Genomic DNA, 23,940 nt, shown 5'->3' on the forward strand with positions numbered 1-23,940 from the left:
AGTGGAGGGAACTGGAAGATAGACCTTACACGCGCAATGCTCTTCAGTCTACCAGAATTCCAAATGCTGTGGAAACGGTTTCATGGTTTGTACTTTAGGTCCAGGCGCTGTTACGCTTGAGCATATTGTGATTGTATAGATTTTTGTTTGTTTATAAAATGTCGTTATAGGGTTTGACCGTATAGTTGGGCAATTCGAGTATGTCCCGTTTTTAAAGCGATTGTTTCGTTTTAGTGTGGAATGATGATAAAGATACGCCGTAGCTGTAGATGCCAGTGGATCTGAAGAAGAAGAAAAAGAAAAAGGATACTTTTGTTTGGTCTCTCAAATGACACTTCATTCTGGAATTCTTCCATTGTCTGTTTCCTATTAATGATATACCAAGTCTTCTATCTCGGCTCCACCTTCGTATCATTCGGACACCCCCTTCCCCCATTCCCCCCTCTTCCCTTTTTTTTTCTTTCTTTTTTCCTCATTATCCTCCTGTTGTATTATCGTCTCGCCATCTCTACCCTCATTATTTCAATTTTTGCTATATTCGTTGTTCTGTCAACGTTCGCTGCGTCTCTTCCTCCCACTTCCCGTTTTTCGTTTTTAAACCCTTGCATTATTTCCGCCGATTTATCCAGTTGTGCGTCCCACCTCTTCCTTCTTCCCCACTGCTCCTCTGGGTCTTGAGCAATATCACATGTCAGAGGACAATAGTTATACATCATGTTCTTTCTTTCCCTCCCATTTGATTTGGAACGTCTCATTCGGCGAAGCTGTGCACATCTTACAGAACAGCCTCAAGTTTAGTTACGCCGTGACGCAGCGTGTAAGAAGGATCATTATCATCATCATCATCAATCCGGTCGTCGTCAAGGGTTGCTGCCACTGATGATGAGTATGATGATGAAGGGTATAACTGTGAGAGAGGATGTAGCCAGCAACTGCGTGTTGGTACTCTTAGCGTGGATGACAATATACTTAACACGGGAGAAGCTGCGTCACAGTACTGTACTGTTAAAGTAAAGACTGTAGAATGCATTAACTTTGTCCCTAATGCGTCAAGAGACTTTTTTTTTATTACAAATTGATGTGGTGTAAGTGTTGATTTTGAATGAGAACATGAACGTTCATTTATGACACTAGGTCTGGCACTCCCTTGTATGTAGTGGTTTATTTAAGGATGTCAAAAATACTTTTTTTTCTTTTTTTTTTTTAATATGGAAAATTAGTTTCGATGTAACATATTGAAGATGTAGGCTAGCCGTCATCTTCAAGAAACCTAGCCAACTGTCTGAAGTTCCACTGCCCTTCTCCAGTCAGTGCCTGAACGGTAGCCAAGACGGTAGTTCTGAGAATTTTCTAAGGGTTGTCGAGTTCGTGAGGCGCTCTTCGTGTTTTTACTCCTGAGATAACTTAAAAATTCAGGGGGGGAAGTTGTATAGCTGAGCCAAGGACTCTCTCTCTCTCTCTCTCTCTCTCTCTCTCTCTCTCTCTCTCTCTCTCTCTCTCTCTCTCTCTCACACACACACACACACACACACACACACACACACACACACACACTGCCATTTCAGAGGCCAGTAGAGGATTCTGACATTGTAGAATTGTTATTGTGTCATCCACTGTCATTTTTCTTCAGAGGAAAACGCAACGTATTGTCACATATTAAATTTATGATAAATGGAAATGTCTTGGTGTCCAGTCAGTGAATTAAAAGAAACTTATGCTGACGTTAAAATAGGTAATGTGAAAGGGTTTGTCTCTAATACTCCCTTTTAGATTCTGCTGTGTACATATTGCTATTTTTCACTTTGGACTCGGGCCCTATATCATATCTGTAGTAAGGCGTGCGGCAAAGAGACCTCCTCCCCTTTAGAGCGATCTTGATAGCTTTATCCCCCGTAGGCCTAAGGAGGAGACAGTCGATGACAAATGAAGTAGCCCATGCCTGCCTTGATATGTATTGTGTGATGATTATTAATGGAAATGACTGCTGTCGGATCTTGATGCGTTTTTCGAGACAGACTGAAGCTTTGTTAGAATATATTATGAAATGATAGTATGTTTCGCTTGATGGATAGCTGTTTTCTCTTTTTCTGCTTTTTAATTTTTTAGTGTCATAGCCCAGACATATTTTAGCAGTAGGCTACATGGTTACTATGTTTCTCCTACACTGAAAGAGTGTACCCAGAAATATTGTTCCTAGTCATTCCTATTTTGCGAATGGTACCACTTTATATATAATGTATTTAGGTTAGCCCCGCAACCTAACTGTTTGATTTCTCTGTACTGTTTCATTCCTGCATTGCGTGTAGTACCTTCGTGTACGTTTGCTCGTATGGTTCTTCCGTGAACGTCGTGTGCAGCGTTGGTAAAGAGAATGGTGCTGTGGTAGGAGGGGGTTGCACATCGTAGGTCCCTCTGGGCGATGATTTTCATTTGTCTTTGGCCATTGTGCGGGTCAGCCGTGCCATTGTCCTGCCATACCGCACCTTTACCGCATGAGACAACCACCACCACCACCGCCGCCGCCTTCGCCGTCTTTGGAGTTGTCGCCAGCGTCGTTTTGCACTGGCGTTCTGTGGTCGCCCTTGGATGCGGCTCCAGTTATCGGGGAATGGACGTCTTGCTGATGTTTTGGTCACCGAAGACTTGCATCTATGAAGCTACGGGTTTGTGGTTGGATTGGCTCTTTGTGGGGTACGTTGCTGATGTGCCGTGGTTTTTTTCAAGCGGTATTGTGTCTGATTGTGTAGTGAGACCCGGTCGACTACTTAGGTCTCCAGTTTAGGTTTCAATAGTTTGTTGGATGGTTTTCTGTGCATTTTTTAAGATTTCTAATTGCCTCAGACATGGTTCACAAGATGCCCTGGCTAAATTTCAAGGGTTCAAGATAAATGGGTTACCGGTAGAAGGCGATCTATGATGTAATCGAGGTTGTTGTGGTGTGGATTTGCGTCAAAACGTGCGTTATTATGTCACAAGCTGATGGGGTTTTTTATATGGTTTTCATGTGATGTTTTTTTCTATTCTAGCTATCAGTTGAAATGTGACCTTTCGAAAGGTTTTTTAAATTTTCCACTGAGGTTCTTGGGTGGGTTGAGACTTGGGTGTGATTTAACAGGGTTGGACAGTTCGTTCTTGTTGGTCTTTTCCCCTTGTGGGTGCATAGTTTGAGTCCCTCGGAACGGGAAGTTTGGGACAGCAGGGGTTCTCAAGAATTTTTTTTTTTTCCACAAGAAACTGCCATTTTTTTCTGAGGGCAGGTTGTAGGTGGGTAGGGTACTTACGTTTTTGGTCGTGCGCCACACCGGTGTCGTCGTCGTGTGCGCATGTTTGGTCTTGGGCCAGTGCGTCTGTGCGCATGTTTTAGGGAGAGCCAAAGACCCAATGGGCAGGTTGTGTTGGAGTGTGTATATGTGTGTGTGTGTGTGAGCGAACATTCACCCTCCACTCCGCCAACAACGAAGGGCCCCCAATCTTCTTCCTCTTCTTCAGCCTTGAACAGGAATTTTTTTCTTTCTTTCTTTTTGCACGAGTTCCTATGGCTTGGCGTCCATGCGGGGGTGATGAACGCCTCTCTCTCTCTCTCTCTCTCTCTCTCTCTCTCTCTCTCTCTCTCTCTGTATTTAAAATGTAAACCTATAACTTGTGTTCAGATTTCTTTAATTTCAGTGTAATTGTTTATTTTCGTTATGTTCAGGTTTCTTAAATTTCAGTGTAATTGTTTAGTTCTTTATTTGCGCTAATCGCCATTATTTAATAATACATGCCTCCTCTTGGCGAGATTTTTTATATTTATATATATAATTATAAGAATGCGTTTTATTCGAGAATAACTACAAGTGATAAAAGGAATGTTGATTCAAATTTCCAGCTTGTCCCGTAAACCTGAATGCGGTCATAATGGGTTGTCGAGGGTCAGGGGTGAGGGTATGGGAGGGAGTGGAGGATGGAGGGGGTGGGTTATTGGCACGCGGGAGGAAGAAGGCAGAAGTTCTTGCCATTTGCTTGTTTGTTTTAACGCTTCTCCTGCACCTCTGTGTGTGTGTGCCGTTGCACTGGCGTTCGCCTGTGCGTGCTGCTGTTCGCCTCTCGGCTGATGGTATCTCTCTCTCTCTCTCTCTCTCTCTTCTCTCTCTCTCTCTCTGTCTCTCTTTCTCGCGTTCTGAGGAGACAAAGTTGTAATGAAACAGTAAATATTGACCCCCCTATTCGCAATTATTACTTTCTTATTTCCCTGCCTCTTGGCAAACAACTAAAGTTGGCAAGCTATGCTTGTGCGTATGTAGACCAGTGTGCGTTTGTACGCGTATATGTGCACATGTGTCGGTCTGTTCACCCCCACCCAGACACCCTCTAGACGATTATACGTCACACGATGTTAACTGCCGAGATTTATTTTTTCAGAATTTTTTTTTTTTACAATTTAATTTTGCATGCTTGTTGATTTTTGTGAGGGTGGTCGGTTGAAGCAATGACTAAATACATTTACATGTTGTTACGCAAGATTTTTTTTATTGCAGCTTTTAGTAAAAAAAATAGGATGAGGTTGGGTAAAATTCGGCAGGCGATATCTGGAAGCGTGCTTAGAGGACGGCAAGAGAGGAAGAACATGCCTTTGCCTTTCTTTGGTCATTTGTTGTTTATGTATTTGCTGTTTATTTTTTAAATTACTTTTACGTTTTGAAGACTTTTGTATTTCCTCTTCGTTTAGGATGATTATTTAGTATTATTTGTATATTATTGGGTGACTGCAGATATAAAAGCTTATTCGTAACATGTTCGGTCTTTATTTCAAATTTTGTAGTTATCGCATTTTTTCTTATTCCCCTCATTCGCTTCCTCTTGTTGCATTAATGTCCTCCCGTCCTTTATTCCCCAGTCTTTCTCTTCTCTCCCTCGCTTGGCAGTTGAACCTCAAGGTTAAACGAATTGTTGCCAAGTACCGCTTGGTACAGTCCGTTTTGTTATCGTGTTTTATTGACTTTTTTTGTTGTTCGCTTCATTTTTCTTCTTTGAATGTTGCATCGGCGTTACTTTTATTTTTTGTTTGTTTTCTCATATTTTATTCCTTGTTTCGATGTGTATGAAACAATGTTAAAAAATGAAAACAAGTTGGAAGTAGGTAACAATGTTTACCTAAGGGGTGGAAGGTTTCACATACCGCCATTTCTCCCATCCCCAAACCTTGTCATGCCCACATGTTTCTCTCTATTTATTTATATGTATCCTACGTCATGACGCCTGCCGATTGCTATTTGTTTGTTTGTGTGCTGGCATTACGTAATCTCAGCATCGGAGTTTTGTCGTATTGTGTATCGTAATGTATTCTGGGTACGTTTTGCCGTACTCACATGTTTTGAGTACGGTTATTGCAGATTGAAAAAGTTTCATGTGTGATTAATGAATAAATTGCAAGAAAATAAACTCACGAAATGGTGGAGCTGTACAGTTCTTTTTGAAGCGGTGAAAAACCACGACTGCGTACTCTGTGTCATTAAACGGAAGAAGAAAAGCTTGAGGGACAGATGACTCTGACCTAACCTTCTTTGTGTTAGCGTACCCTCCTTACCTTGACAAATTCTTCTAAAGGTTTTCTGTTGGGGATGAATTGGGTTGCATTAGCCTTGTTCGCCGTTACCAGCCAGTCCTCCTCTCGGGCTTGCCATTTCTTCTTTGAAAATTCCGTGTTTGTCAGGATGTTTTTAAAAAAAATAAGATGTCTTTGATTAAAGCTTGTAGATTGTATGATTTATAAGTTAGTATTAAAGATACATATGTATTCGGGCAGTTTTGTAGTTATAAATTTCATTGAATTGTATCTCGCCCCCTTTTTGTTATCTAGAAATTGAACGTTATTGCCATCCTAAATCGTAAGCTGCCCCCACCTGCAGATACGTCATCATTTTCTCTTGCCCATCCATCCCTCACAAATACCCACATCTTCATTGTGCTTTCATTTCCTTACATACCCGCATGCTTCTCTCTCTCTCTCTCTCTCTCTCTCGTTAACTGATCTTTGAAGTTACGTCATGCATTCTAGTCGGACGTCACTTGTTTCATTTAATCGATGCTGTGAAATAGCATGTGCATTCATGGTCTCATTATTTCTTGTATCGTTGAATCTCCTACATAGAATTTTAGTGTTGACGTTTTCTGAATGGAATACTAACTAGATAATGCTGTCATGTACTGGATCCAACTACCCTCTGTATGGTGTATTTGTGAAGGCATAATTTGGGAAGTGACGTCCGTTTTACGTAAGGTTATTGGGGGCCACAAAATGTCAACTCTGCCGCGGAGGATGTTGGTAATAATAACGTTGTAGCCCTGACTCGTTAAGGGTAGGTTTAGTGAATGTCAATTTAGTATAATTCCTACAGTGTCGTTTCATCGTCTGTGATGAGGATTTTTCTGTATTTTTATAAATTATTATTATTATTATTTGCCATTGTTGGTGGGGGCAAGGTTAAATGAATCCCTCCATCTTTCTTTGGTGTTGGAATTTTGACGAAAGCATGTGAAAATCATATATTTTTTAACGTAAATTTTGAATTAGTGTTTTTGGGAAAATGATAGACAGGTCCTGGGATTTTTTCCCTCATAAAAATGTGTTAATATCATTTCTGTGCAAGGGAAACAGATATTTGTATAATAAGCCAAGAGTGGCCCAGTGGACCTTTTTAAAATTGCTTCATCACAGGCAGTCTCCGGTTTACGGCGGTGGTTCCGTTCTTGAGACGCGTCATAAGCTGAAACATCACCGAAAATCATCAAAAATTCTAAGAAAACCTTACTTTTAATGCGTTAGTTGTATTGAAAACTATGTGAACATGCATTTTTAATTGATAATTTGGCTTTTTGAAGTCATATTACTTCCATTGGATCAGCATCGTAACCCTGGAAATAAATTCTGATTAATATGATCGAAAAGCGTCATAACCTTGGAATGTTGTAAGCCGAAACTGTCATAAACCTGGGACTGCCTCTATATATTCACAGAGACCACCAAACGAACTATATATAGGCATATCATTGTATATAGGATCATTGTTTATCATTTAAAAATGGCGGGTATCTTAATACTGTACAGTGTATTTGACAATATATTATTGTAATTCTAATTTTGGTTAGCTATGGATGTGTCTATCTCTGTCAGCAATGAGTCATTACCATTTGTTGGAGTTGGGTACTATTTGAACATATGCAGTACAGGTATGGTATAAGTGAATGGTGCAATGAGTTACTGTACTCCTACTGCTTGGAATTAGACACATGCAGTTAATATAACCCTATTATATGACCTTCCACCTTTTGAAACTTTAATATACGATAACCAGAGAATAAGAATGATTTTATTAACAATATATAGTATTCTTTAAATAACAGTAATATGGAGTTAACAGGTATCGGCTTTAAAAGTTGGTATTGGCATCTGCCAAAAAATTTGGTATCGCTGTATATATATATATATATTATATCTATATATATATATATATATACGTATTATATATATATCTATATATATTATATATTATATAATATATATCTATATATATATATATATAATATATATATATATATATATATATATAGATATATATTTGTATATATATTTATTAATTAAATAATATTTTTTATATAATAATATTTATTATTATTATTATATATTAGATAGATAGATAGATAGATAGATAGATAGATATTGCAGAGTTCCTCGCCTTTAGTGCGAAGACACTGACTTCACCCCGATGACCACGCACATCCTACCCCACCACGATGATGCAAATGATACACGGGAAATGGGATAGATACTGGGGTCAGGTGGGTCATATGACGATATCGGTCCTCTCTTCCTCTCCCTCCTTCTTCCTCCAACCTTCACATGCACAAACACACACACACACACTACCATTGTTATACACCACCCATCTTCCCCGTCCAATCCCCACGCCTTCACCCTCGACGCGGTGGTGGTCTCTCTCTCTCTCTCTCTCTCTCTCTCTCTCTCTCTCTCTCTCTCTCTCCCTTTGCTTCACCGGTAGACCTTTAACCGTTTATATGTGCCTTCCTCTCTGGTTGTCCGCCCTCCTTCCGTTTAGACCAAATGTCCTCAACGTCCGGGAGTAGCGATGTATGCGCTTTGTCTAGGTTCGGTTGGTTCGTATGTTCGTATTCAATTCTTTTTCATTAGTTAATTTATTGAAGCGCATTAGAGTGATGGTGCACTGAGTCTAATGTTTTCCATTGACAATTCTGGGTCGTGATTTTCTCTCTCTCTCTCTCTCTCTCTCTCTCTCTCTCTCTTTCAAAGCAGTTTGCACCCACTTCCTCAGTAACCCTTTGGCCAGCCCCCCCTTCGCCAGCCCCCTCACTTCCCCGTCCTCCGTCACCACCTGCCATAAATACTACCGCAGACACTGTTACTAAGGTATGGAGGGGGGAGGGGGGGGGAGGAATGGTTGAACGTCTCCAAGGACGAACACTGGAGTCCGAGATTGGGCAAATATGTACATTTAACACTCGAATATCACAAGGACCTTGGAATATCGGGCTGCCAATGAAGTGAAGAGAAAACCGATAAGATATTTCGACTCATTTTCACATTAATGCGAAAGAACGGGAGGTTGGATCAGAACGCAATCCAAAGGCAGCTCTTGTGACAATTACAGAGGGTATATATATATATATATATATATATATATATATATATATATATATATATATATATATGAGAGAGAGAGAGAGAGAGAGATATGAGTTTCAACAGAGGGATAGTAGGTGCAGGTAACATAACACCCCGTCAGATGCCCAGGCTACACCAGCCACCAAAAGCTCTCTCTCTCTCTCTCTCTCTCTCTCTCTCTCTCTCTCTCTCTCTCTCTGTGACGCACACGGAGTGCCTTTAAGCTGGCCAGGCTGTGTTTGACTTATTTTGTAAGAATTATCTATGAGCTCCCAGGCTATATATATATGAGCGTCATTTTCGACTTATAAAAGCATTTGCCCGCAAAATTGTCAGGTTTATCCCGTGCTTATACCTTTCACGAGAGAGAGAGAGAGAGAGAGAGAGAGAGAGAGAGAGAGAGAGAGAGAGAGAGAGAGAGAGTTGAAGATTACGCCATCTGATTGCTCCCCCATTTTTGTACAAATGAAAACCATTTTAGTGGGGCACTGATCGTTCTCTCTCTCTCTCTCTCTCTCTCTCTCTCTCTCATCCCAGCTGCGATTCACAAAGATCGACCAACAACCAAATACATAATTCTTTGCTGAGGTCAGTAGAGTGAGATGGATTCTCAGGGAACTCTCTATTCCTTCCTTATCTGGTTTGGTGTTCGAACGCTGGTCGTCCAGTTGTGAGCGGGACGCGCTGGCGCTATTTGAGTCACAAAGCAAGATAAAAAAAGAAACATATATAAAAAATGGCAAGTGGAAGTGTTTCGCGGTCTGACCGGAGTGATAGAAATGATAACCACGTTTCTGGTGTAGGCGATGGTTCACCCCATTTCCACGAATCGTGTCCGGATGGCGTGTCTGATACGGCTGTTCATTTGTTTCCGGATATGTATTAGAGCGATGACCGGAAAGCTTGGCGGCAGCCGTGGGTATTTTGAAAGAGGGTGATGCGGTTGATAACGAATGCGATGTGGTAAAAAAAAAAAAAAAAAAAAGTATGATTGATAGCAGTAGTTCTGCAGCGTTATGAGAAGAACAGTGGTTGAGCTAATGTCAAGTTTTCGGTTTTGAAGGTCATGTCCATTTCTCACTAATAGTTCCTCGTTATACTTAGTACACAGAGTGCACAGCCTCGAAGGGATGTGGTTTTATTGGCTGTAAGTTAAATGTGAGGTATATCTTCAGGAAGGGGTCGAAAGCGGCCGGAGAATCCTCTTGAATATTGATAATCTTCTCGATAATCGCACGATGGCCATTTCAATGGAGGCATTTCCGCCCTGGCCGTCTGTCTCTCTGCTCCGGCGAAATGTTCGCTCGCGAGAACTGCTGTAACGTTGTTGCTTTTGCGTCATGTAGGTACTTGAGTGCTGGCCGTGCATACGAGGACGTCTTGGGGTTGAAGGTTGCAAGGTATTGATTGCTCTTCTTCGTCGACGATCCCCTTACTTTTATTTCTTTCTTTCGTTGTTGTTGATGACCACCACCACAGCTCTCTCTCTCTCTCTCTCTCTCTCTCTCTCTCTCTCATCTGGTCTTGCAGCGCGGTGATAGCGCGTTTAGCTCACAAAATACATGTCCCCTGTTCGATTCCCGGGTAAGGGGGCGGCGACATGGACGCTTGTGTTTAAAATCCCGAATACTTTTGTTGAACTAGGTAGTGTGTGTACGTAAATAGTCGATAGTTTAGCATTTCGGGTCGCAGCTTTGGTCCAGAGAGAGAAAGAGAGAGAGACAGTTGATTCCATTAAAACGGTAAGTCCGCGGCCGAGTGATCGTAATTCTCACTCCGGTGAAAATCATTCACAAGAAGACATTCTCCGTTCCTCGCTCGCTGTTCCTTGCTTTGTATGTTTGCGTTGAGACTTCCGCCATTGCAGTCTCAGTAATGCGAGTATAAGCAAACGCACACGTACACGTACACAAATAAGGAACCCGCAGTACGTGGATGTTGTTACCTCGATTAAACGAGTGCGCACGATGAAGCGCTGACTCCTTCATGTGCGTCACTGAAAACGAGCGCTGTGGTGAGCCACAATAGGGAAATTTTTACCAAGGAAAATATCGTAATAAGAATGAATGGGTTGCAACCTTGACCAAGGAAGGGGAGCAGGTGGGGTGGGGAGCGGAATGTGGGGGGAGTAGTAGGAGGAGCCGTGGCGGGGAAGAGGAGGGACGAGAGCGAGGGGGGGTTGGGGGGGAGGCGAGAGTAAAGACTGAGGTCGGTGGGAGGGAGGCTGGACTGAGGGGAGGGTTAATATTCCCACAGAGAGCTTGCGGGTAAGAGGGACACACAATCTTGTAATGCACTCGGCAAGGAGCATGTCTTTCTTTAGCTGGGATGTTGCGCCAACCGCATTTGTTTATGATCTCCAGCGTGTAAAGAGAGAGGGATGAAATGTATTTACTTTTTTTTCTCTCTCTTATTCTTTTGGTTATATTCTCCTTTGTTGCTTTCGAACCCTCGTTTGTTTTCTACTGCCAGTTATTGGATTAAGTTGACTTATTTGTGTGAAAAAATCAGGAATGTTATCTGGCTCTGGTCTCTTATATAGTTTGGTTTCATTTATATATATGTTCAGTAAAATGGTCACCATGCTTATCATCTTTTGCTTAAATGTCGGCTATATATGGTTTTATATAAATGTTACATTCTCTTTGTTGTATCTTTTCACTTTGCGTTCAGACATTAAAGGATTTTTGTTCTTTCGTAGCTTTTCCTTTCTTTTTGTACCCGCTGTGTCTGTACGTTCAGAGTATTATTTGGAGTTTTTGCATACTTTTTGTTCGTGAAGCGCCTACAGGTCTGTGCGCAGTGTTGCGTGACTGGGCATACTAATGTTTATCGCTTGCTTGCGACGGCATTGCACATTATTTTAACCCTTTCCTTGCGTTGTCGCTGTTGCTTGTCTACTGTATTATCGCAAACCTTTGCAATAAGTTTCAAAGGCCATTTAACTAGCAGGATAAAATAACCTTTTGTGAAATATATATCATGGAAATAAATACTATCCAAACTGGACTGTAGTCAAGCTGGTTATAGTAATAATGATAAAATAATAGTAAATTTTATTTTAGCTCAAGGCCATATACATGGAATATACAAAGTATAGACAGTAACATACGCAATCTAGTAGTTAGATGAGGTAACAAGATAAAAATAAATCGGCAACATCCACACAGTTTCTGAAGAAGTATAAAAGATACTATTCATGATAATAGCAATAGTTATTTTGCGTACTCCTCAGCATATTTTAATTCTTCATTTCTATTTGTTGTAGTGTTAAATCCCAAGACGACAGCAAAGCGTTCGCTCAACTTGGGGTAGCTATGGGACAATATATATATATATATGTGTGTGTGTGTGTGTGTGTTTTTTTTTTTTTTTTTCTGAGCCTTTGCAATTCTGGGGCTGTTCCGTTACAAGTTTTCGTAAATGGAAATACCCAGGTCGTGGTGTGGTGGTAAAAGAAACGAGCAGCAATTTGACCTGGAAAAGATGAATTGTATTTATAAAAATGGCCTCACGGTCAGTTCCGCTGTCAAATAAAATACGGCTGACCGAGAAGCGGAGTGGTCTCGGTCGGCGCAAGAGAAAGTGATCTTAAAGAAGCCTTGGGTTAAAGGCGTCGTTTCCCCATTACGTAATTAGGCAGCAAGCACATGGGTTGACCAAGGTCCAGGGGTGGGAGATGAAGGAAAGAATATGCTTATGTTGGGTGGGCTGGGGGTTGGGGGGTGGGTATAGGGCAGTGGCAAGTAAGGGTGCCTTTCAATGGTTTTAGCATTGGTCACCAAGGCTTTAGAGGTGATTGTTGTTGACCACGTGGTTCTCCGTCTTCCAGACTTCCAGTGACTGAGCAAGCACATGTTTTAAAGTATCGTTAGATGTGACAGATTTATCATATGTTCCCCCCCCCCCCCCTTTTTTTTTTACAAGACATTCGTTAGGGCTGTAAGGCTTTATTATTTTTGTGTATTTCAAATTTTTCGTTGTTAAAGACAGAGTATGTGTGATTAATGTATCAATATCGAGAGGTATTGTTGTTATTCGTTAATATACTCTTTAGAGAAATTTCTTTAAACATTAACTTCATTATTTGTATGTTACCCGTCTCGTGTTGATTCCAAATAAAGTTCTTGTTCTTTTCCGATTCGAATGTATTAGTTTTTCTTCGTCATTGTCAGTTCCCTCACAAATATTTTTAATCGTTTGTAATTGCCTTATTTTGGGAACAGATCACAATTTTTTTTTATCAGATCTGCCTTGTAAATTTAAAATGTGGATAGTCAGGCAGTACATGAAATCTATAATGGGTATTTTGTTGCGTGGCGTGATGGTTAAATTTAAAGTTTGCGCAGGTGTTGCATTGTTTTGCGATGCTGTGATTTTTGGATGAGGTGGCTGTTCGTGTGTCAGGTGTCCTAGTGGTTGATTTATGATCATTTTTGCGTTTTGTTGTAAGTGACAAGTTGGTTTCGGAGTACATTGGCTTATTATTATTATTATTATTATTATTATTATTATTATTATAAAATTAGCCACCTTTTGTTGGGGGAAACGACATAATGTTGAACCGTTGTTGTTATTGACAGTGGTTTTAATGTTCTAAAAGAGCCACTGTAATATAATTGTTGAAAGCTCGTGTTAACAATTATATTATTGTGGACCCTTTAGAATATCTTATGAACTCTCTTGATAGAGTTTTCCTCATCTAAAATTTTCCACGTAGACATTCTTTTTAAAACAACATTGTGGTTTTATAACTTGTAATGATTGAATCGAGGAAATTTCTTTATGCATGTATGTTTTAAGGTTTGGTATAAAATGTACGATTTATATTTATAGTAACAAATAATCTAATATACAGTATACGCCTGTAAGAATGAGAACTGTTCAAGTAACGAACTTAGATTTGAGGTTCCTGTAGCAAGGTTGCGTATCGTGCGTAGTATACTACCTTCCCTCATCAGAATCTCTGCGTCCTCACGATTTAATGACGCGATGGATCCCCTGGAGCACAAATTGTATTCGTTGTTCGTTGAAGTGATTGGAAAGTGGCGGTTCTTTTGTCTTCTCGAAGGCCATTCCATCTGTCAGTTTCGTGAATTGACAGGTGGCCTGAGGACGACCCCGTGAATATGATTCATTGAGGAGCGTGGAAAAAAAAATGACGAGTAAACGATGGTGCTCATTTGTGATTGTGTGAATAATCACATTGATGATAGTGACTACGGATAGAATGAGCGTGGCAATGAAACGTGAAATGGAAAGCGAGGATGATGATGATGATGAGTAAGGATCATTTTTATCATTCTGTTCTCTTGTTCTGCTGTTAATTTTAGATGAAATTTGACATCGGGATTTGCGATGAGTCAGATGTGAAAGTCCTTGGGGCAGTGATTCGTTAATTGTATTTTTTTTTTGTGAAACCACGAACGTTTGCGGAGTCATTGCGTGTTCACGCGTGCGTATGTTCGCGTTCATTTACTCCGTAATGGCAGATTGAGAACGACAGATGCTGATTACTTTTTTTTCTTTTTTATCTAAATCTTCGGAAATCTGAAACATGAGAGAAATCCAAGTATAATCTTTAAAGCGAATACACTTGTGTATTTTCGTAGTATGAATAGATCGCCATAGCTGGCCGTATATGACTTTTTTTTTAGACCACGTGTCCAGCGTATAGACATCCATCCGCTTATACGCAAGCGTAATCGAGAGGGAATCACGCAAGCTCTGTTTATCGGAAACCCGCTACGTATACGTCAAGTTCCGAGTAACCGGTATTAGCCTTTGTGAATCAGTCGCCATGACGAGTGGGACCCAGGCCCGCTCTCTCTCTCTCTCTCTCTCTCTCTCTCTCTCGGTCTCGCTTCTTCTCCCCTCCCCTCTCCCCAATCAACCGGAGGGGCCAGCCACCCACCCAAGCTCCTTCGGTCGAGTATTTTTTTGCCGTTTGCAACGGGCTCTCCCACTGACTCCTCGGCCAGGGAGGAAGCGAGCGAGGAGCCAGTCTTTCTGAGAATCGTGGATTCCAAAGCATTTTACCTCTACCCTGGGCTTCCTCTTGTTGCGTATTTAGCAGACTTTCCGTTTTCTTCATCGGCCTTTTGACTTCGAAATACGGAGAGAGATGCATGGAGAGAAATAGAGGAAGTCACAATTATGAAAGATATATATATATATATATATATATATATAATATACATATACATACAAATATATATATATATATATATATATATATATATATATATATATATATATATATATATATATATATATATATAGTGGAGGAATATTTGTCAAAATGTAGGAAATAAGACTTGGCGAGAGAAAGGGAGAAAGCCAGCCATACCATTAGGCACAAACACCGCTGGTTAACCGGGTGGATGTGTCTAATTAATTGAAATGCCATCAGCAAGCAATTCGATACATAATATCCACTTTTTTCCCCCGCCATAATGTGGTTAATCATGTCTCGTATATAATGTAGCAGAGGACCAGGGTGCTGTTAATGGCGTCGTAATGTATGTAAATAAGCAGAGACAGCCTGTCAGAATTGCTTTTAGCATTGCTTTCAGTTTAACAAATCCACCTCTGATAATGCAGTTAGAGTGAATTCGTGGCCAAATTTTAATTCTTGGACTATTTTTTCCCCACTCATGTATATAACTGAATTTTTTCTTATGTATGTTAGTCTGTCTCTCAGGCTGTAAGTATTATATATATGTATGTAGATTTTGTGCTTTTATTGATTAGCTCCTGATAATGTCAGGGTATTCTTTTAGTATGTGTTTTGGCTACTGTTATTAGCGTTATATTTTTTTAGGTTGGAGGCTTGTTTTCAGAGACGTGACCTAAATCCTGTTGAATGATTTATTTGGCCTACTTATTCTCATTTTTCACTTATATAACTTACCCGGTGGTTACATATAGCTGTCGTCTCCTGACGTCAGCTATATGTAACCACCGGGTAAGTATAAGTGAAACTTTATATTATTATAAAAATGTCATTTTAATGTTCCCGGGAAATTAATAGAGTTTCTTCTTCTTCCAGGTAAGTGTTGATGTCACAGAAAAGAAATGATTCGACACATTTACAGCCGATCGCTTTCTGCGAGTGAGCTCTTGGGCTTCCTTCCAAGAGAGGACTATCTCACGAGATCATTCTTCTGTGAGTTCTACCCCTCCAGTTTACAATTTGTTTCACAAGCCTTGTACGTAGTAACGGAACGGTAAGATACTTTATTTATTCCGTAGACTCTCTCTCTCTCTCTCTCTCTCTCTCTCTCTCTCTCTCTCTCTCTCTCTCTCTCTCTCTCTCACAGACTGCACTGCATCAAGAGTAACCGGTTGCTTTTTAGTCGGCTTACGTCACCACATCACCTTTCTTTAGCGGAGGGGTATAGGTGGAGGTGGATGTCCCTCAGAGCGACTTCAGACTTGAAAAAGTATGGAGTCGGGTACCTATTAGGCGAGATTTACATGCCACGGACGCCCTAGGATGGCGATGCCGGCGTGGAGGGCGAGGACTGTTTTGGGCGTCGCGGAAATTTCAAGTCGATGTAGATAGATACTGAAAAATAGTTCAGACCCATTTCATAATCCCGCCGCCAGAGACCTGCAATATGTTTACCGCAGTCATTATGTTGTAACTGATGCATTATATTCATATTTATATTGGCGATAATTACCCATCTCTAGTAGCCTAACTGGAATTCGAAGAACTAGCAATTTGAATTCATGAATTGCTAAATCATATCTGCAACTTGTACTATCAGATAGTAATTTCCTATTAGTATGAGCTTATGAATAATGAATGCAACGAATGAATAAAGAGATGATTTCCAACTTTCTGGTCCCTAAGAAAGAAATGAATGGTCATTTAAACTGAATCTGTTTAAAATTGACTGTGTGTGTTTGTGAGAGAGAGAGAGAGAGAGAGAGAGAGAGAGAGAGAGACTGGTTGAGGTTGCTCTTGGTGGTGGTGAAGATTCTTGTAGCGTTGAAGCCTTTGGCGATGTTAGAAGCTCCCAAGGGTCTGACTGCCGAGGCCACCAGTCCAAGAGTCCGTTTGGTTGTGTGTTAATAAACGTGGTCAGAAGGGAGGACGGCGGTCAAGACTTCCTGCAGGCCCGCCGATCGCCAAAGGAGGAATCCTCCTCCGGGATGTTTATGATCTCCGAGAAGGTCCGACAAAGGGGCGGCGTCCTCGGTGGCCGGGTGTGCAGCAGCGTTGGCAAGGGATGATGATGCCCTTAGCGGAACTATAGCCGCACTGCCGAGTGTAGGAGGAGAGAAGAAAGAAGATTGGTGATCTCTTGGGGCAACAGCGACCATTGCTGCTGCTGCCTGCCCACGGGGTAGGGGCCTCCCTTGGCAGAGAGCTGGTAGAAGTGGGCAAGATGGACGACAGCATGTTTAGCATAACCAAAGGTAGTCCCTGTTTGGTCCACAAGAGCCAGGCAGCCACCCACCATTGGCCCCCGGAGCGAGGCAGGTTAGTGGCCGAATATCTTTTTCTCTGTGCGAGAGAAGCAGCAGCAAAGTATAGTGGCCAGGGCGTTTCAGAGTCATAGAGGACATGAGGTCTCCCCTTGAGTAGATCTGTGGACTATAGCTGCTGTTGTGCTTTTAGCACTCAAGTCATCTAGCATATGGATCATCTGGGATAGAAATTGGCCTGAAGTGAGGAGGATTTCAAGTGTCCGTGAATAGAAAGGGAAACTGGATGTACGGTCGGGATCCTCCCACTTACAACTGTGTCCGTTTAAAAGCCATTCTCTGAGAGAGAGAGAGAGAGAGAGAGAGAGAGAGAGAGAGAGAGAGAGAGAATATTATAGGGGGTTGTTTTGTGTGGTTACGCTCGTCTGGTAGAAAAGGTAACTTTGGTCATGAGTTTATGGAGATTAATGTATGGACCGTTTTTCTGTAGTTATTATCATTATAGTTGAGATGATGACTGACCAGATGATTGTAGGACAGGTCATTCATCAGTGTAGCTAAGTTGGTGGATTTTTTTTTTTTTTTGTTCTAAGCTGACGGTGGAATGGTTAGACTTTGTGAAAGTGCCATATGGTCTGAGTTGCACGCATTTGCAAACGAACGCACACACCAGTTAGGTTTTGGACAAATATTAGATCCGGACAAGTTGGTTTTATATCAAATTCTGCTGTAAAAGGTCGAAATTATATTGAATCTGTTTGGTAATCACGAATTTAATTTAGTTTGAAAGCTTTATAATAATGTGTGTGCGCAAAAGTAAATAGTGTACTTGGTGGTTAGTTAATTGTGTTGATTGTGGCCATGGCCAAGGCGGGAAAAAATATGAGGGTTACTTCCACACCCCTAAAAGAATTACTTAATTCAGAAGATTAACGCCTGCACCACCACTCCTACGGGATAAAAAGGTCTACAGCCGAACTAGTGTCGTAGCGTCGACGTCTTCGCCGGAGATAGTGTTTTTTATCTGTCTTTTGACTTTCGCGTCGAGAACGACACACAAGGAGCGGTCCTGGCGTCTCCTATTTGTAGTATCGATTGAACAACTCATATTGAATGTACGTAATGGCATATATGGGATCATGTTTACATTTTCCTCGCTGTGGGAGCATCTTGGAATGTATATGCAGTAGAGAATGGCAGATATATTAGGGAGAAAAACAGTAAAGAATGGGTTGACGTCATTTTTTCTCGGTATTTTCATTTGGTTGTGTTTATGCTTCCAGTTAACTTGTGTGTGTGTTGTAGATCCTGTGATTCACGTTTGTTGTTGTGTGTGCGTGTGTGTGTGTGTGTGTGCGCGTGCGTGTGCGTGCACAGGTTCCGTGGTTCAATTGGTAGTATGCATTAGTATGGACTGCGTTGTCTCCTACTTGCCATAATGGTAATTGTGACGTTAAGGATAAGGCTCGGTGAGCAGAAGGAACCTATTATTATGGTTGATTAACCAACTCATATCGAGGAATTTGGTTGTGGAGAAGAGGTCGGTTTTCGGCGTCGTTGAATTGCGTCAGTTGTGTGTGAGAGAGAGAGAGAGAGAGAGAGAGAGAGAGAGAGAGAGAGAGAGAGAGAGCCAGGTCTGTATGTGAACTGTAATTTGGTTATATGGGAGCACACTTCTGTTGTTAGTTTTTATTATTGTGTTATGCGCATCAGTCGCCTCAGAGCCGGGATATTCTTGTTTTCCGCGTTCAGTTACTCTTGCAGGATGGCCTTTGTTGCAGTTAAATATTTGAGGCATTTATTGCAATGTCTTAAATTGTTTTAGCACAAATATTTGAAACTAGCATGCGTTCTCTCTCTCTCTCTCTCTCTCTCTCTCTCTCTCTCTCTCTCTCTCTCCTCTCCTCCCCCCCCCCCTTCCGGACATCTACCTTAAGCGTCTAGTTTTCTTGAACTTACTCCGCTGGCGATTGCAAAACTATGAAGATGCATTAGATGACTGTTCCAGCGAAACCTTGACATATATTCTTGCGTTGTTTCTCTCGCGCATTCACTCTACATACCGCGATACGCGAGGGGATTCGAAATTCGCGGACTTGAGAAGAAAATTGATAACATCGGGGTCAAGCAGAGAGCCAAGCACAGGTAAAAAGGAGGGAGTTACAAGGAATAGGATGTCTCAAAGACTTGTTAGTCCAGCCTTAGATGAGGAGACATCGTGTGCTCACTCACCTGTAGGAGCAGGTTTTACCGTGCATTCATTGTGTTCTAATGATTTTGTCTAGCTTTCTATTAAAGTCTTAACATACTATTGCTGTTTATAACTTCTGGTGGCAGTTTAGGAGGTAAAGGTCGCATTGTATCGCAGTATACAGTATCTCGAAGGAGAAGCGTTGCTGCGTGTAGAATGACATTAGAATCAACCCTTATAGAAGAGCGACTGGTTCCTTTGTGTGTGTGTGTGTGTGTGAGTGCGTGCGTGTCGAAGGTCCATATGAAGAGTCCGGATCTTGGAGAAGCAGCCCCATGTCTTAGTTCACAGGTCAAGGTGGAATTGGAGGAGGAGGAACGACAGGTAACCCCTTCCTTCCACGCTGGAAACGCAAAAACCTTTCCTTCATCCGGTTGGGGAGAACCGAGATGGACTCGTCGAAGGACCTCAACTACTGCTCAGGAGGTCTGCCGCGCTGAGAGGTCGTCGGGAAGCCATGAGAGAGAGAGAGAGAGAGAGAGAGTTTCAATTTTTCTAGTAATGATTATATTTAGCTGTCTGATGTTCCAGGTAGTTACGAAATATGAAAGAAATCTGTGACTTGTCGGGAAAGGTATCTTCAAATATAATTGGGATCCGCACCGTACATGCATACAAACTTTATATAAGTTATCTCTTTTTGGCATATTATATATATGCCGGTATTTAAGGAGAGAGTGATGGGACGCATTTTTGATTGGTTGACGACTAAATCCTGCCGATTTTCGGGATATGTGTGTGTGCAGTTAAGTCGTTCGTACGCTTTGGTATCTTGGCGCACTGCTCTCGGTCGCCGTGATTAACTAGGATGCGTAATCAATACCGTTTGATTCTGGTCACCCTCTTGGGTGTCCCTTGATTATGATCATAAAAGTTAAGTTAAGGGAGTTCGGCGAACAAAGCTCCCGACTGTTCGAGTGGAAGAAGAAGGTACGGAAGGACGGGTAGTAGTAGTAGTAGTAGTCAGAGAGGGTCTTTGCTTACTGGGTGTGGTTGGGGCAACAACACTCTTCTTCTTCTTCTTCTTATCATCCTCCTCCTCCTCTAGAAGAGAGGGTCCAGAAAGAGAGAGGCGGCTCCTTGTGCACTAGCTAGGAGGAGGAGGTGGTACTGTAGCAAGGAGCTGTTGAAGGTTATAATGACAATTGAAGGAATCATTCTCTCTCTCTCTCTCTCTCTCTCTCTCTCTCTCTCTCTCTCTCTCTCTTGTTTATTTAGGTATATAGACACATATGAAGGGATTATGAAATTAAGGGGAAAATGTCTTCACAGAAATGGTGTCGAAACAAACCGATGTTTGGTCTATGTATATAGGAAATTGTTTTATTCACGGATTGAATGTGCATAGGAGTTCCGGAGTGTCCATGTAATAAGGAATGAGAAGGGCGAGTCACTGCTTGAAGGCTGATGCGTGCTGTAGTCGGAGACCCGGCCGTCTCCGAATTTCTCGCCAGGAAAGAGAAAATACTCCTGTCCATTTCGTTAGTATCCTTTTGTATATCTTGATTTCTGATTATACACTGTTACATGAGAATTTACCTGTTTGTATTCAGGACGACTGCAGTACAATGTCATTCCGAAGTTACGAATAAGGTTTTGTGTAGAGGTGCACATTCTTGGTCATGAAAAGACTTCATGAGCTATGCTGCTTTGAACTGTAACTCAAGTTTTTTTTGTTTATTTGAGTTAAGATTATGAACTGAATTTTCATGTCGTTAGGTATTTAGTTTATCTGAAATAACTTACATTTAGGGTTGAAGGTCTCTCTCTGAAGAGAGAGAGAGGGAGTGAGTTTTGAAACTCGAGGTAGGTGGGGTCTAAATAGATGATTACTTTCCTTCCCCCTGTGCAATTTTTTACTTAAAAAAATGCACTGATTCACGCGTGTGCAGATGTGAAGTTCTAACGAGGAAATTAGGGAGAATGAAGATCACAGCGCCCTAATTCTAATGGTTCTGCTACTGTTACTGCTATTGCTGCTGCTGCTACTACTACTGTGCGTATATGCATATGCGGGATAAAAGGAGCGAAATGACAAGGAGTGTCAATCTCCGTTTTTCCCCTTTCACGTGCCAAGGAACCTCGAGGAGGAGGAGGAGGAGGAGGAGGAGGAGGAGGAGGTAGGAGGGGAGAGGGAGGAGGAGGAGGAGGAGGAGGAGGAGGAGGAGGAGTCCAATCTAAGCAAATACGATAATGAAGGGATTAAGAAGCTGGGAATGCGAAAAGCAGCGATTCTTCCGCGGAGGTTGAGATGATGGATTGGGGGAAAAGAATCTCGAGGATAAGAGAGAGAGAGAGAGAGAGAGAGAGAGAGAGAGAGAGAGAGAGAGAGAGAGAGAGAGAGAAGCTAGCTAGCTAGCTAAGATTTTCAGACGACGTTAGGGGAAGGGGACACGGACACGATGATGATGATAATAATAATAAAACGTGATGGAAGGGGATGAAGAGGCGGGTGATAAAAGAGGATAAAAGGATATAGCTAAATATATATAGAGAGGGGAAGGAATAACAAAGAAAAATAGTAATGAGAGAGAGAGGGGTTTCACTCACTGGAGGGGAAACATCCTAAGACAATGAGAACGAAGGAAACGAGGGGCAATGGATGGATGGATGAATTGAGGAGGTGGGTTTGTGTGCGAGATGGGTGGCATCCATTTCGAGGAGGGGAAAATCCCTGGGACAGGCGGTGTGTGTGCGCCTTCCCCAAGCACTTTGCGCTGCGCTAGAGGAGGAACTCCTTTGAAAGCTCCTGCTCCCGAAAGCCGCAGAAGGTTCGGACAGACACTTGCGTTGCGCATGCGCCCGCGCGCACGCTAGGTCTCACATCTGGATGTGGGTGCGGTGCTTTTTGACGATTGGGACCTGGGTGTGGTAGGGTAAGAGAGAGAGAGAGAGAGAGAGAGAAGTTTTGTTAACTGGGTGAAGGGGATATTGCAGTCTTGGGTGGAGCCTGTGCCAGAAATAAAAGTAATAATTTGGAGATTTTTTTTTATATATTTTTTTTTTAATCCCATGGCATCTATGTCCTCTCACATATACTGACTACGATTCATAAGCAGTCAGGGATTATCAGAATTCGTACGAGTACCGAGAAGGCTTTAAGATGAGTTGGAAAATTAAGTTCCCTCTGAAAAAAACTATTTTTTTTTCAATCTTTTTTGCGCTGGTGCTCTCGTTACTGAGAGATTCATCTGTTTGGTACTCCAGTTATCATTTTTATTCTGTATACACAAGTTGTTTGGCCCATTCAGATTTCGGAGAATTCATATAATTTGCATTAATATCCTAGGTTGCACATATCACAAATAAAACACGTACAAATAATATAAATATAATATGTATATATATATATATATATATATATATATATATAATTATATATATATATATATATATATATGGGACCACGTTATTATGTTTATTATGTGTTATTTGTAATGTATAACCTCGGAGTAATTAACAAACAGATCGAAGTTTCGATACAGAAGCATTGGCGTAACACTTGTGAAACTCGAGTTCCACTTTTCCTAGAACTGACTCAGTTATTGCTGTTAATGTTGCAAGGATGATAATGCAAGCGATTAATGGCGGCATTTAGTCTCATTGCACCAGCGCCACTTCCTAGCTGTTGCAGTATTGGTGTGGTTTGCATATTTGCTTGCCTCTGATGCGGCACTACTACTACTGCTAGTTCAGATGGCGCTGGCGTATACTTTCAAGAGAATGGTCAAGTTTAAGAAGAATGGTTTTACCCATGATGCATGCGTGCGCACTTTCTCCAAGAGTGGTGTGACCGAATGAAATTGATAAATTATTGCTACTATGAGTAACTCGTGTTCTTTGGAAAAGGACTCTCTCTCTCTCTCTCTCTCTCTCTCTCTCTCTCTCTCTCTCTCTCTCGAACGTTTGTATGTTAGGGTGTCACATTGTCTGGAGAGATGGTTGGAAGTTGTTCTGTGTGAAGTGTTAAACAATGGCAGGGGAATAAGAGATAATGGCATGGGAGAAAAACAAGATAATAACGGGGAAAGGGAATAGATGGTTATTGGAGAGAGAGAGAGAGAGAGAGAGAGAGAGAGAGAGAGAGAGAGAGAGAGAGAGAGAGAGTCATTATTTTGTCTTTTCAGTACGGAAACCCGACATTACGTATAGTCACACTGCTGTCCCTTCTGTCCAGTGGTGACCGTTCCAACGTCCTTCCTTTTCATTTCATTTCGTAAGTTGAAAGATAAAGAGCAGAACAGATACACTTCAGATTACTGTATTAAGTTTTGCTCAAAAATGGAAAGAAACGAATCAGGGGAGAAATACTTAAGGGAATAATGCGGAGGGTGCGTTTTTACGGAAAGGGAGAAATGTTCATTTTTATTCCTGTTATTTTTCATTTGCGCGTACGGATGAAGAAAGGATCAGATGAATTAGTTAAATGGAGGAAGGAAGGGTAAGCGTGACACACACACACACACAAAGAGAGAGAGGAGAGAGAGAGAGAGAGAGAGAGAGAATTGGTTAGGGACGATAAGGAGGTGGAAAGGAGAATGGTGCTGTAGTGTCGGTTGGGGATAAAAAT

General features: G+C 41.6%; 1 protein-coding gene across 5 annotated transcripts in view; it reads left to right on the forward strand.

Moving 5' to 3' along the window:
- LOC135224723 (zinc finger SWIM domain-containing protein 4-like) overlaps positions 1-23,940 on the forward strand; it is a 288,431-nt gene that overhangs the window by 77,519 nt on the left and 186,972 nt on the right. Inside the window, exon 2 of one of the 5 annotated variants that reach the window (XM_064264019.1) lies at positions 15,732-15,909. The exons of the other annotated variants lie outside the window; for them this stretch is intronic. The gene's annotated coding sequence lies outside the window, so the exon portion shown is untranslated. The remainder of the gene's footprint in view (positions 1-15,731; positions 15,910-23,940) is intronic. 5 annotated transcript variants of the gene reach the window in all.

Source organism: Macrobrachium nipponense, chromosome 12, assembly GCF_015104395.2.
Source record: "Macrobrachium nipponense isolate FS-2020 chromosome 12, ASM1510439v2, whole genome shotgun sequence".
In the NCBI taxonomy this organism is placed as follows: Eukaryota; Metazoa; Arthropoda; class Malacostraca; order Decapoda; family Palaemonidae; genus Macrobrachium; species Macrobrachium nipponense.